Source organism: Vanellus vanellus (genome assembly GCF_965231255.1).
Source record: "Vanellus vanellus genome assembly, chromosome: 2".
Taxonomy (NCBI): Eukaryota; Metazoa; Chordata; class Aves; order Charadriiformes; family Charadriidae; genus Vanellus; species Vanellus vanellus.
The window spans coordinates 12,701,262-12,714,791 of NC_138906.1; the positions used below are offsets into that span (position 1 = coordinate 12,701,262).

Consider the following 13,530-nt stretch of genomic DNA (forward strand, 5'->3'; position numbering starts at 1 on the left):
TAATCATCAAATGTCCTGAATTTGGTCTGCATTCACAAAGGCTCCGCGGTGACTTGGCTGACCTCAGTTGACCAACTCCTCCAGGCTGTGCAATGGGCTCCTGGGCTCAGAGCGATTATTTGCTGGCTACTTCCCTCTCCTCCTCTCACCCTGGCTGGAGGCTGATTGCTCTGCTAATTTCCCAGGCTCCAGAAAACATATTTGCCTCCACACCATTGCTTATATCATTAGTGATCATTTACTAAATATCAGCACTGTGCTGGCTGTCGCATGAGTTTGAAGATTGTCCGTGTGTGACACGAAAGAATGACAAAATGCACCGAAAGACCCCAGACCGGCAGTCAGAATAGAAAATTCCTTCTTCCACCCGTTTGTTTTTTGGCTTTCCCAGTAAACCTATGATTTTATGAAAATGACAGCCACCCCCTGCCCTGGGGTTGGGAGGATACAGCATGCATGGAGAAATTAGGATGAGACAAAGGTAGAATGGGAGGTTAGTTAAGGTCCATCTTTGGTGAATCTCATCACCTTTATGCCTGGGAGGTTTCCCAATGACTTCACTGGGTGTTAGATTTGACCCTGTTCTAATGAATGTGAGGTCTGCTAAAAAATATTTTATCAGATTTTGATGAATTGTTCATATATCCAGCACATGCTCCAACAATGATGAAGAACTGCAGTAGACTTCTCACTTTTGGTGTTTCTTGAGTGGGTAAATGGAAGCTAAAAGTCATTCGCTGTGTCTGAAGCTTTTTTACTAGGCAACCCAAAAGTGTACCACTAAACTTTTTAAAAAATCTCTTCAGTGAGATTTCCAGTCATGAATGGCAAAGAGGTTCTGTGCCACTGTTTGGAATTTTTTTTCTTAAAATGTTGAATTTTTCTCACACAAATATCAAGTTTGAAATGGGGGACACGCCAAGTTTTACTGGGGCATTTGGAGAGAGATGGACAAATTTAGAAACTGATAGCTATGATGTGAGTTCTGCTACAACGAAAAAGCTTCTGAATTTGCACATAGGTACCACTATGTTATCCTGTAAATGAGATTGATCAATGTTAAATATCTCAAAAGAAATTTGTCGCAACAGTAGGAAGTACAAAGATCAAACAGGAATTTATTCAAAGAGCTCAGTGAAAAAAATTGTTCTGTTTTCTCAATATATCCCTTGACTACAGGGAATCAATCAAACTTAATATAATGCATCTTTTTATTTGTTTCAGAACCCCCTGGAGTGACTGAAAGAAAATAGAACACATAAAATAAGCATACTATTGAAAAAGGAAATGCTGTCAAATCCAAATGCCCCAGCTCCTCCAAAAAGTACGGTTTTCTATTTAGTAGGAAAACATTTTGTATGTAGGTTTAATTAGAATCTTTAAATTCACATTAGTGTGTTAATGTTAGGATGCTAACAGATGAGCCCCTCTATTTGAGGTTGATTCATTGCTGTCTGCATTCATTTTGCTCTAAAAAGATGCTACCAATAAGTACCATTTCAATGAATTTAGAGGAAACAAGCTTTTCCACCGGCACGAACAGTTGTTCCCTAAAGGAGGCCACGCTCAGTTTCCAGCTTTGCTTCTTCTGAGAACAGCTCTGCATTTATCGCTCCGGTAATGAAGAATGTCCATACCAATTTTGCAGAATCATTCTTGAAGTCAACACTGCACCTGCTAACAAATGCCAGAAAGGAGAGGCTGTTTGTTTGCCTTTTTTCTTTTCTTTTACTGATCCTTAACCCAAAAGCCTTCTTCCTACCGAGGCACACATAAGGTTGGCTGCAAGTGCTGAATAATTCAAAACAATGAAGTAGTGTTCGCTTTGCAGCCTTGTGCCTGCTTTAGGACAAGCCTCAGGTGTCAAGCTGTTGTACACTACAGATATTAAATTAGCACGAATGGGTTTTCTTTAACTAGATAAAAGCTCTATAAAGCCACCAGTGCCTAGCAATGGCTAACTCTGTATAAAGGCTTTTATGCTCTCTCTAAAAAACTAGATTTTAGATTCATATTATGGGCCGTCTGTCTTTAATAAAATCAATGCTTTATCTGGGAAATGTCCTTTCAGTTTTCTGTTTCCTTGTTTTATCTTTCTTAGGTGCCTTAAAACGAATAGTCTCTGGAAACCAACGGTGGCAAAACCCTCGCCACATCCAGTACTCTTGGCTGTTGGAGGTCCCCTCTCTTCCCCAAGCCTAACCAGTTAGCCGCTCTTGGGTAAACGATCGAAGCAGAGAGAGAACAGCGCTTGCTCAAATCCCTTGAGCATCACTTTGAAAATCTACGCCTGTGTGTTTATAGTTCTCATTAAGGAGCTGTGCTATTAAGAGCCTTCCCCATCACACATATGCTTTGTCAGATAAAGCAGGGTGCAGGCAGTGTCCAAAACAAATTTAATCTATTCTGAACTGCTGATCCCAGCAAGGCACTGCACAATTCAACTTTCTGAATCACTGCAGAGCAAGGCACATAACACACTGTGTGGCAATTACTATACAGACATTGAGATTTTTCCTTTCTTGTTGTTAAAGATCTTGCTGTCATTTGCTGTAATGATTCTCGAAATCTGGATGTAACCTTGCTAACAACCTTTCCCTTGGCTGGGAGGGGTGGTAAGGCAATCTACAATTCATGTTACCTCACCCTTCTCTGGGCTTCTCCTCGAATGTGTAATTAGCAGGGACAGTTCTCATCATCTACGGTGGCTGTGTGCCAGGAGAGGCAGAACCGTGATTTCTGCTGAATCCAGATTGCCACTCAGGCACCCGACGGAGCCATTTGGGACTGGTGTGTGCCTGGGGCCAGGGCTAAAACCAGTCCCTTCCTGACTTAATGTCTCTTACTGGACAAACCCAAGTTATTAACATCACATTGCTGAAATTAAGAAGGAGTTTTACCATTTTGTATCTGCTGCGAACCTGCATCTGAACCTAAAAATTCAGCATTACTTTTAGCCCACGTTCTACAACCCAAATATCACTTCCCCATCACCTTCCCCTCCATCTTCAGTCAAGAAAATCTTAAACAAGTGTCCACACCTGGAACCTGGGAATGGCCTTCTTAAACCCTGTGACAACCCTTGGGCAAAACCCGTTGCCTCAGCAGACTTGTCTTGGCGCAAGAGCCCAGAGCAGGGCTGAGCGTGAGGCCAGGAGACTGTGGGGTGGCACTGTGTGGGCTGCCCTCCGCGGGGTGACCTTCCCATGGGACCATACCTGTGAGAGCGGTGGAAGGGATCCGAACGTGGATGAGTGAAGTGTTACAGCTTTCACTTACAGCTCAGATTTCCTACTGCAAATAAAATCTTTAAGAAAACTTCCTCATCGTGGGAGAGTTGCTTTAAGTGATTTATTCACTGTGGGCAATAAAAGAAGAGCTTCTTGGGAAGAAAAAGAATAAGTGGATAAACCCAGTAATTAAATTAAAACCCAATTATTTCTATTTATTTAACTATTCACACAAAATTCTCAAAGCAGTTTGCTTACCAATTGACCAAACCCTAGAAAATTCATGTCATATAGGTAAATATATTTATTCCTAGATAACTGATGATTCAATTGAGAGACAACTAGCTTTAATATTTTGCTCAGGTAAGTCAGTGTCGAAGACAAGAAATAGAATGTGCAATTCTTCCCTTACAGCAAAAAGAGGGCATAATATAAATATGAATAAATTTCTTTTATCAGCACACCATACCTCTGGAAGGATACCTCTAAGGATCTCTAAGGTGTCTGGCATTACATGTGTGGGACGCCCCGTACAGCCATGGGGTAAGGAAGAATCTCCCGAAATTCAGACAGCAATTCCAGAGAAAAAAGAGGAATAACCAACTTCAGGCCCAGCTCTCAGAACATACAAATCTGTCAGCAATCTGTGTTTTTAAGGTAATTGCTGGATGTTAGTGCCTTGCTAAGACGCACATAACCTAAAGGGCACTCCAGTAAATTACATCCAGCGTGTTTGTCTCTCCTGCTCGGCTCACAGGGCTCCTCAGCAAGGAGGAGCTGGCACACAAGCCTCGCGCTACCCTTTTCAGTCTGCAAAACTGTCCTGCCAAAACCTGGGGGGGGATGTTGTAGCACACAGGGGCTACACAAAATTCTTGGACTCAAGAGCTGAATAATATGGACAGCAAGGTAAAACTTGCTGCTTGTAGCCCCTGAAAACAATAAAAGCAAAGAAGCAGAGGATTGCAAAGCTGTCTGCCACTGCACCTTTGTCTTCTTGTCTTTCTTCATCCCTTCTCCTCCTGTGATTATGTGTTTAACCATTTCCCCCACCTCTTCTGTCAAGCGAATCTGCGCTTAGCCTCACAGAAGCGTTGTCTGGGTGGTCTGGAAACCCAGACAAACTGTTATACAAATCAAAGTCTGTCCAGTTTCTGATAACACCAAAACTAATTTATTTTTTGTTTATACTCCACTACATTTGACAAAGCTTCCTCTAGAGATTTATATCTCCATCCTTACTGCCTTCCAACTGTTTGTCAATTTTTTTGTTTTGCAACCGACAAAAGAAAAAAAATATCTGACATCAACCTTGGAAGAGGTACTGAGTGCAGAAGTTTTCTTTTTTTCAGACGTGATAAAATCTTGCCTAAAACCATGTCCAACCTTTTCAGTAGAAAGTCCAGATGGCTTTGCAGCCTGTACAACAGACTTTATTCACTGATGCTTCTCTAAGTGTCAGCAGGGTGTTGTCTTCCAGAACTAGTAAATGCGCAATGAAAGGCAGCTCGGAGGGGAGAAATAAACACAAACAAACAAAAAAAAAACCCCTCACTTAAATCCCCCTGCCTCCTCCCCAAAATCAAATTAATCTGAGAATTTCTACATGCATCTGACTGAAAATTCCCCCTGGGTGGAGAAAGGCTTTGCAAACAACTGGAGGTGTGAGGGATGGGGCAGCGGTTCAGGCGGCTCCAGGCTGAGCAGTGATTTACACACTCACTGCTGACTCTAGGTCGCCCTTGCCTGCACTGCAAATATTTCAGCTACAGGATCAGGACCCTTCCCGAATCTCTATATAGGCTTCAATCCGCAGCATTTCTTGTCTTGTTTTCACTATGGTCAAATTAGCACAAAGACGCATTTATGAGTCTGCCTGGCAGGCAAGGCAGGCGGTGGGTGAAGGCTCAGGGATTTGGGCTGAGTTTCCGCCCCTGTGCCTGGATGCCCTGCAGCCCCATGCCAGGCACGCCATCAGCCCCTGCCTCAGTTTCCAATTTGTAAAATGGGAACATTTTGGTGAAACCATGAGTGTGACTTCTTTGGTATAGTTGAGGGTCGAAGCACTGTCTTAATTCAATTTATGGCCAAGTTTGCCATGGGATTAGCACTGTCCTGCCCGTCCCTCCACTCTGCAGAGCATCTCTGGCCAGCTTTAGACCTAGGCAATACGGAAAGAGGAGCGGTAAAACATCCCTGCTACAGCCAGCACCAGCCCTGCGGCCATGCCAAGCCCTGACAGCAGCCGGATCCTGCCCTCAGCACCTCCAGCACGGAGGGCACCTGCCTGGTCTACACCAGGAGACAACCTGCCTGCTCTTGGTGCTACTTCTGAGTCCTCCAAGGGAATCAAGAAGAGTAAAAAGCTCCAACAAATATGAAGCTCATGCAACTATCACCATTTTAACTACCATCTGTGCAATATTGGTGGCAGTGGTTAATACTGCAGCCACCTCGTTAGTATTCCCGGTTCTGTTCTAATTGTATAGCCTTGAGGTTTGCAGCTCTCTTGCTCCACATCTGTGCAGAGTTTATCTCAACAGGGGCATGCTCCTGGACCAGAGATCCTCAGTACAATTGCAAGGCAAAATAATAAGTGATAGCAACCGTGGGGAAATTCTCAGAAGAGAGGGGGGAAAAAAAAAAAGAACATGAAAGAGAAAAAGAAAAGAAAACAAAGGGAAAAAAAAAAGAAACCTGGTGCACACAAAGCCCTTCCAGCATGTCTCCAGTTTTGTTTCTCGTTGACACACTACTCTCATTTTAAGCTGACAGCTGAGTTCCAGCCTTTGTCAGGTAATTAATCTGGGTAGTTCATTTTCACAGGTGAGAAGCAGGTTGGCACAGTCTCCTCTAGCAGAGGTTTGTGGCTTTTTTTTTTTTTTTTTTTTTTTTTTTTTGTGTTGTTTTCAGAGCAGCACGGCTATGAAAGCGTGCATGTGTGTGTGAACACGGGCACGCAACACACTCTCGGACCTGGCCCGACATTTGTTCCTTCGTCACTGCAGAGTTATCCACTGCAGGTATAACTCGTGTGCTCGGCAGGGTGAACGGAAGGAAACCTCAGACAAGAATTTAAAAGCATCAGATTTGCTCTCACTTATTACAACTGACAAAACATTAAAACTGCCGAGTTCCCTTGCCAAGGTTGAGCACCGCTGGTCTGACTTACGCAACAACTTCTGTGTCTGTTTAGAAATGAAATGGATTAAAAAAAAAAAGCAAAAGAGATGGGGAGAGAGAAAAAGAAAAGCCATCATATCCCCTTGGCAGGGAAATGGCGGGTGATCTACTGCATTTTAACATTTGGTTAGTTGTGAAGTAATGCAGTAATAATAATAATATTTTGCCCGTACAGCGGTGACAGCTAAAATGAGCACATTTTCGTTTCCGCGATGCAGACAGTGCTCTGCAAGGTCACCGAGCTGGGAAACGTGATTCTATCGTTCTTGTGTCAAAGTGCCAGAATATCCTTTCACCGAAGCTGTACGCCTTCAAGCCATCCCTGAGCTCCACAGAGCCACTTTCTTCTGTTTGGTGGTTTCTTACCACTCCCACAGTGTGCCCCAAGATACCTGTCTTGACGAATGGCTGAGTAATATATGGCTGGGCAACGCAATGGCACCTCAGGCTCTCTGTCCTCCACAGCCAACACAGGCTTTTTTTAATTTCTTCTTCCTTGTATTCCTTCTTCCTTGTATTTCTTCTTCTTTTTCTAATCCAGTATGCTCCTAAAACCTAATCTGCATATTAGTCTGTTTTATCTGTGTCCTGAGGTATCCCACCCCTCCGTTTCCACAGGCGCCCAAGAGATGGCTTAATTCAGATTGTGCTGTGAAAGGACCCAATGTTATGTCATACATTTTTGTCTCCCCGATTAGTAATACTAAAACGTACTTTGAGCCAAAGGGTGTGGTGAGCTGTAACATCTCTCTCTCAGGGATAAGAAGGTTTAGTCCCTAGGGGCAGAGTGCCCTGATGGAAAGCAGTGCAGTGGTCCCATGGCAGTTGGCTACACTGGGATGAGCTGTGTCAGGAGAGGTGGATTTAGGAAATTGAGCACTCTTCACCTTTCCTTGAATGTTTGGGGTTGTTTTTTCTAGGCGATCATTTCCGTAGCTACCCTCATTTCCAACGGCCAGCCCACGGAGTCATGCAAGACCTCTGAGCGATGGTCAAATTCTGGCCACCTCTTCCCCTAAGAGACTCTGACAGGCAGAGATGAGCCCAGATCTACTGGCTCTCAGCAGCAGATTACATCGGTTGACTATCCCTTCTGTTTCAGTGCTGTAGTAATAGTGAATAGGTACCACTAGTCAGCGATCAGAATAAAGTGATTTCCTTACACCAGAAAATGGAATAAAATCCCCTCTCCTAAATCCCATTTAGCTCTACATTCATTACATGGCCATCCTTTTCTACTGAAATGTTCAGATCCTATTGAAATGTCCTAGCTATTAATTTTCACTGCCAATAACAGGAGTCCTGTGCGCTTAACATTGTCCTTGGAACACAGTGAAAATATGTTTCAGCAGCTAATGAAATTAGCACGGACCCTGCAACCCAGAAACCAAACGGGATAAGAAAGTCTTACCCTTGCTGGCTAAAATGATGTGGTACAGCTGTATTTTGTCACGTACTTTATATATATATATGCATATGTCATGCCAAATTGTAGATTGTCATTTTATATATATTAAGGTGGTTAAGGAGGCTTTTTTTAGCTGACATTTCCAACACATCTCAACAACTGTTTAGCTAGAATCTATGCCATGTGTCATGTATTTTATGGTTTCTTTAGCACATATGAGGTTTAACTGTTGGAAGACTAATGCTCACTGGCTTCTAACAGGGATGTAGTAGCGTCACTCCTATTTCATCTACCCAAACTTTAGCATGTGAGGCTTTACTGCTTTTATTTTGTCCTTAATATTTTTGTGCAAATAGAACTAGAAAAAAAAAAAAAAAAACAGAACGAACTCTCACCCAAAAGATACAAAGATGCCTTTCAAGGCAAGAAGGATGGGAAATCTCTCAGGGTACACAACTGGGAGACACTTGAAGGAATTTATTGCCCTTGTAAAATGCATTGTCATACCGCAGAACAGGGCAAAAGCTGAGCTTCCCTTGGGTTTTGAAGTATGAAACTTGCACAGGTAGATGGCTGGAGGCATTTGAAGAGCTCATTCTCATTGCAGGCCCAAACTAGATGCAAGTTCGTCCTTTTATGTTATGTGACGTCAAGGATGTAAGTCTCTAATGCATTTTCGTATAGACATGACAGACCTGGTCAAAAGTTGTAATCATTTTGTCGAAGCAGCTATCAAATCCCTGTGCCTCAGTTTCTCCACCTGCATCCGTCTGCCTGAAGTGCCTGACCAGGGATCACCTCCCTCCTGTTTGCAAATGGCCTCAGTACGTAAATCTTTGTGGCAAATCGAAGCATTGCCATCACAGCGTTGGCACATCAGCAACCCAGGACAGCCCGTCCCAGCCCGCACTAGAGAGACAAGATGAACACTTATTCCCTTTGCAGGTGAAATGCTGTTCAACAGCGATGGGAGATGACACCACAAAACCATCCTCCCATCTGTGTGCCCCTGTATTTAAAATAAACAGGTTAATTTTCACGGAATCACGGAACCTTCAGAGTTGGAAGGGACCTCTAGAGATCATCTAGTCCAACTCCCCTGCCAAAGCAGGATTGCCCAGAGCACATCACTCAGGACTGCATCCAGGCGGGTCTTGAAAATCTCCAGGGAAGGGGACTCCACCACCTCCCTGGGCAGCCTGTGCCAGTGCTCTGTCACCCTCACCGTAAAGAAGTGTTTCCGTGTATTTGAACGGATCTTCCTGTGTTCTAACTTGTGCCCATTACCCCTCGTCCTGTCACTGGGAACCACTGAAAAGAGTCTGGCTCCATCCTCCTTCAACCCACCCTTTAGATACTTGTACGCCATAATAAGGTCTCCCCTCAGCCTTCTCTTCTCCAATTTTGCCTTCTTGATTGCCCTGTTGGGAAGGCAGAAGGGTGCGTGGGCTGTCACACCTTGTAGGACAGAGGAGAGCCACGTTCCACCACGTGGCTCCAGCAGCAGCTGGAGTGGCAAATCGACAGCCACGAGCTCTCTGGGGAGGGACACAGCTGTCCCACCAGAAGGACATCAACTGTACATCACTGGTTGGAAGCAGCCCCTGGGAAACGGTGTTTGAGCGTGAGCCTCCATCACAGCCAGCAGCATCAGTTAAGGACTACTTATTTTAAGGAGAAAATGGCCTGCTTGGGCTTAGGGAGTCCAAGGGCTGATTCTGTTCCTGAGTCAGGACCTGGCAAGAGTGAAATGCTTTTGCAGCTTCCACCAGCTTCACAAGTATTCAACACAAAGCAGCATAAGGGAGAAGGTGCTCCCCTAGCTGGTGGTCTTGTTCTTCCCCAGGGAAGTCAAGGATCCAGGAGCATTCATACTGCAAAGATTTCTAAAAATCTCTTAAGAGATAAGCAAAGTCCCTTTGACCTTCCTACTTTGAGAATTTTAGTTTAGAAAGCTTCAAACGTAAAACCCAACTCAAAAGGCATGGACTAGCACAAAATGAACAACAAGAAAGAAATAATTATTAATGACTAATACGTTTGTGCCGGTTTTGGCAAAGGAACCGCAGCTGCTGAGCTCCTCAATTTGTAAGAACAAGGTGAGCTACATTCATCTCCATGTGGTAACTCCAATTGGACATGGCTGAGACTGCAGTCCAGTGTGCTCTTGTTTTGGTGTTAAAGCCTTCCAAACCCCAACTTCTAAATCCACCATCATTGATAATTTTTTGCTGATGAAGTTTTTGCTTTTCCTTTTTCCCTCACAAAGCCTCGCTGCCAGACTGCAGTTGTGTTACACATGGGAAAAAATTTAGAATCTGAGCCAAACCTTGGAGAAATCCATAGAAACATTTACCTTTGCTTAAGAAGGCTTTGGTTTGGACTTCCTGTGTCTTTAAAAGTGGAACATTTTTGCTATTTCATGAGTTCAACTTTTTTATGCAAAGCTTTTAAAAAATTTGCTTGTGCATTTAATTTCAGTCTACATCTGTAGAAATTTGGAATAGCTAATGGCTATCATGATGCCTACCAACACATTTTTTCGGGCCAACTGGCATTGATGCATACCCGTAGCATGTCTTTTGCTAACTAGTACTATTTCTAAAAATCTCAATGACTGAAAATCAGTCACTCAGAACTTACTGCAGGGGATTGCAAATAGCAGCGCTCAATTACGGAAGGCAGACGGACTATAAAACACTGTATGAAACAAGGGATGAGATATTGAAAGAGACTGACTCAATAGGAAAAAAACTTCACAAATGTTTCTTGAAAAAAAGCAAGAGAAGATGACAGCCAGTAGTCCTTGTCCTCTGCCTTTCCTCCCAGATTTCTCCATTCTCACACACTACTTGCTTGTTTCCCATTATTTTACCCTTCGGCTTTTCACTATTTCTTCTGAATCACTCTCAGATGCTCTTTACTAAGGTTTATCTTGTTATCGCACACTAACTCCTTTCCCTTGTACCCTTCAGATGCGCTTTTTTTTTTCTTTCTTTCTTAGTTCTCCTTCTACCATTTCTAGTCCCCTCGGAGATGAAGGGGATCCTGAGCATTACAGGTACATGGCATAAGGGCACGAGAAGGGAAGATCCGCGATGCTGGGTCCGGGTGGTACGACCCAGCGTTGGGCAGAGACATGACCTGCCACAGAGTGAGCCAAGGACGTTCAGTACGTACACCGGAAAACGTGATCATCCCTGCCGTCAGCCAGGAGACATTTTGCGAATGGATGAATATCGTGGGTTAGTAGGAGGACCACCCGCTAGCGAGATGAATGCAAATCCTGGCTTTGGGTCAGGTACCGGGTAAGGAAGGACCACATTTAACAGGAATTAAGCTCATTTCCTTCAGTGACTTTTCAGCTTTACCCCCATTTCAGAGCCTGCCCAGCGCTCCTCACCACCACCCGTGGGTGGAATAAGAGAGCAGAAAACAGATCAGCAGGAGTGAAGTCCCTGGCTCTTTTCACTTTTCATGCTAGAGAAAGCAAGCTAGAAACTAGCAAATCACTGCTGTGTGTTTTACAGAAATTACAAAATTTCAGCCCTCTGACCCACAACCTCCCGGTCATGCTTTTTGTGGGACATAAGGAAAAACTTCCAACCATATCTGCAAGTTTAATAAGAATGAAAAGTCACGAAGGTGAGTGATAGATACATGGAGGAGGCAAAGGTTTTTTTGGTGAGTAAAGCTACAAAAAACCCCAAGCATCTAAGACCGCACAACTTTAATGATTTTAATGTAAATGCGAATGCTTTTAGCTTACTATGGCCCTCCTTGTGCCTTGCTTAGAGGAGTGCTTACTCAAGCGGCACAAGGGATTACTGTGCCAACTCCAAAGCGAATAAAGATGCTCGTAATCCCAGTTTGGGCATACTAATTGCACAGGCAAGCGAGTGCACACGCGCTGAATAAAACAAGCTTGGTGGTGGCTGGGAAATGGCCCTGCTCTGCTGCACAGTCCCCTCTCGGATCTGTAGGCACGTCCCACCACGTGGGCATGGTTCTGCTACCCTCTCCCGCAGCTCTGGGCACGCACCATGGCTGGGCGAGCGCAAAGCATCCCAGGTGTCACAGCTGCCACAGCCAGCGTTTCCCGTGCCTCCCAGCAAGCCATACATCATCAAATATTGATACGGTTCCAGTAGGCTGCCACTCCTGACATTTGATGTATAGCTTTGGGTGCTCTCGTTTTAATTCTAAGGAGCCAATGAGGGATCAAAGGAAACGTTGTGTTTATCCGTGCGGGCCGCAGCGTGACACATCTCGAACCGGCGACGGAGGAACTATAGGGCTACGTAATTCCCACCGGCTCTTGCCTCGGTGTCAGCCGGTGAAGAGGACGCAGGCCAGGCTTTTAGTCAGCAAGTGAATACCGTCGCCTGCCCTCCGACATTTCAAATATTTATCGTGTTAAATATCAACTGGGAGAATATTGCGTTCGTTTAAGCTTTTCACGTTCCAATGATTTTTTATTATTTCCATCGACCAAAATAAATGAAGAAAATGTTTCAGACTACACATGAAAGCATGTAAAAATCAATAACTGGATTTTAAAAGATCTAGAATGTCTTGAATACATTCATTTTTCCAACATTTTTCTCTGATCTTTAAATAGCTTTTCTTCGAGCATAACATTTTTTGAAAAGTCAAATACAGAGCATTAAGGGTATAATTACCATTTTAATTATAACTCAATCATCCTATCTAGTTTGCATAGAAATTACAGCTTTTATGTCAGGATTTTGGGTACTCACAAACATTCAGGAGTAATTAATGCTAGAGGTTTTCACTGTATATGAACTTTACTTTGTAGCACTTATTTCAACCGGACTTCATTCAAAAAGTGTACATATACTGAATTTTATATTCACAATTTCCAAGCAAAAAATCCTTCTCCATAAATGTCTGTAAGGCTAAGACAAAAAAATAATCAAAACCTGACAATCTTGAAAACAAAATGTATTTTCCTCGCTCTTCAAATGTGATTCCTCTATGCAAATATGGCCAGATCAAATTCCAGTGGCAGTAATGAAAAGATTCGCACTAATCAGTATCTGATCAGACTCATGGAACATTTCTGACAATTTCGCAAATATTTCTGGAAAGCATTCTGGAAAGATTCAAAATTTTGTTTCTAGGCCACTTTAACATTTATTTTTCCTGTTTGAGTTTTTTATTAAAATGTATATTTTTTAGAGATTTATTTTAGAAAATGAGTTTACGCAAATGACCTTGCAAAATTGCCTGCTGCATACCCCTCTGCAATTACACGTAAGCGTCTGTGTGTGCGTACATGTGAAATTCAGCAAAATCAATTACAACAGAGCTGTTTTTTGTCTGGTTAATGCCACAATATAAGATTTAAGCTATTTCTCCCTGTCAGTGTTGAAATAGGAAAGAAAATACTTTTATGGCTATAAAGATAAGGAAATAAAATGACCCTCCATCTGCACGTGGGCACCGTTTCTTATCTTACTGAATTTTTTCCTTTTCCACACATCAAAAAAGTCTATTCTGTGCATTTCTATCATTCTCCAGGTGTTGTCTTTTGCCGTGTGCTGGAAGGGCAGATGCCTTTTTCCTTTCCTTTAAAACCATGATAAAGCCACACAAATTTTACAGAGGTGTCTACCAGAACATGTCCTCTGTCTTGGTTTGGACTTTAATGAAATCATGACATTTTCTCTGCTCGTTTATCTTCCC

At 43.2% G+C, this 13,530-nt stretch overlaps 1 protein-coding gene across 1 annotated transcript in view; it reads right to left on the reverse strand.

Moving 5' to 3' along the window:
- Positions 1–13,530, reverse strand: part of ADARB2 (adenosine deaminase RNA specific B2 (inactive)) — a gene marked incomplete at both ends in the record, with an annotated part of 327,918 nt that overhangs the window by 72,887 nt on the left and 241,501 nt on the right. The window lies entirely within an intron of this gene.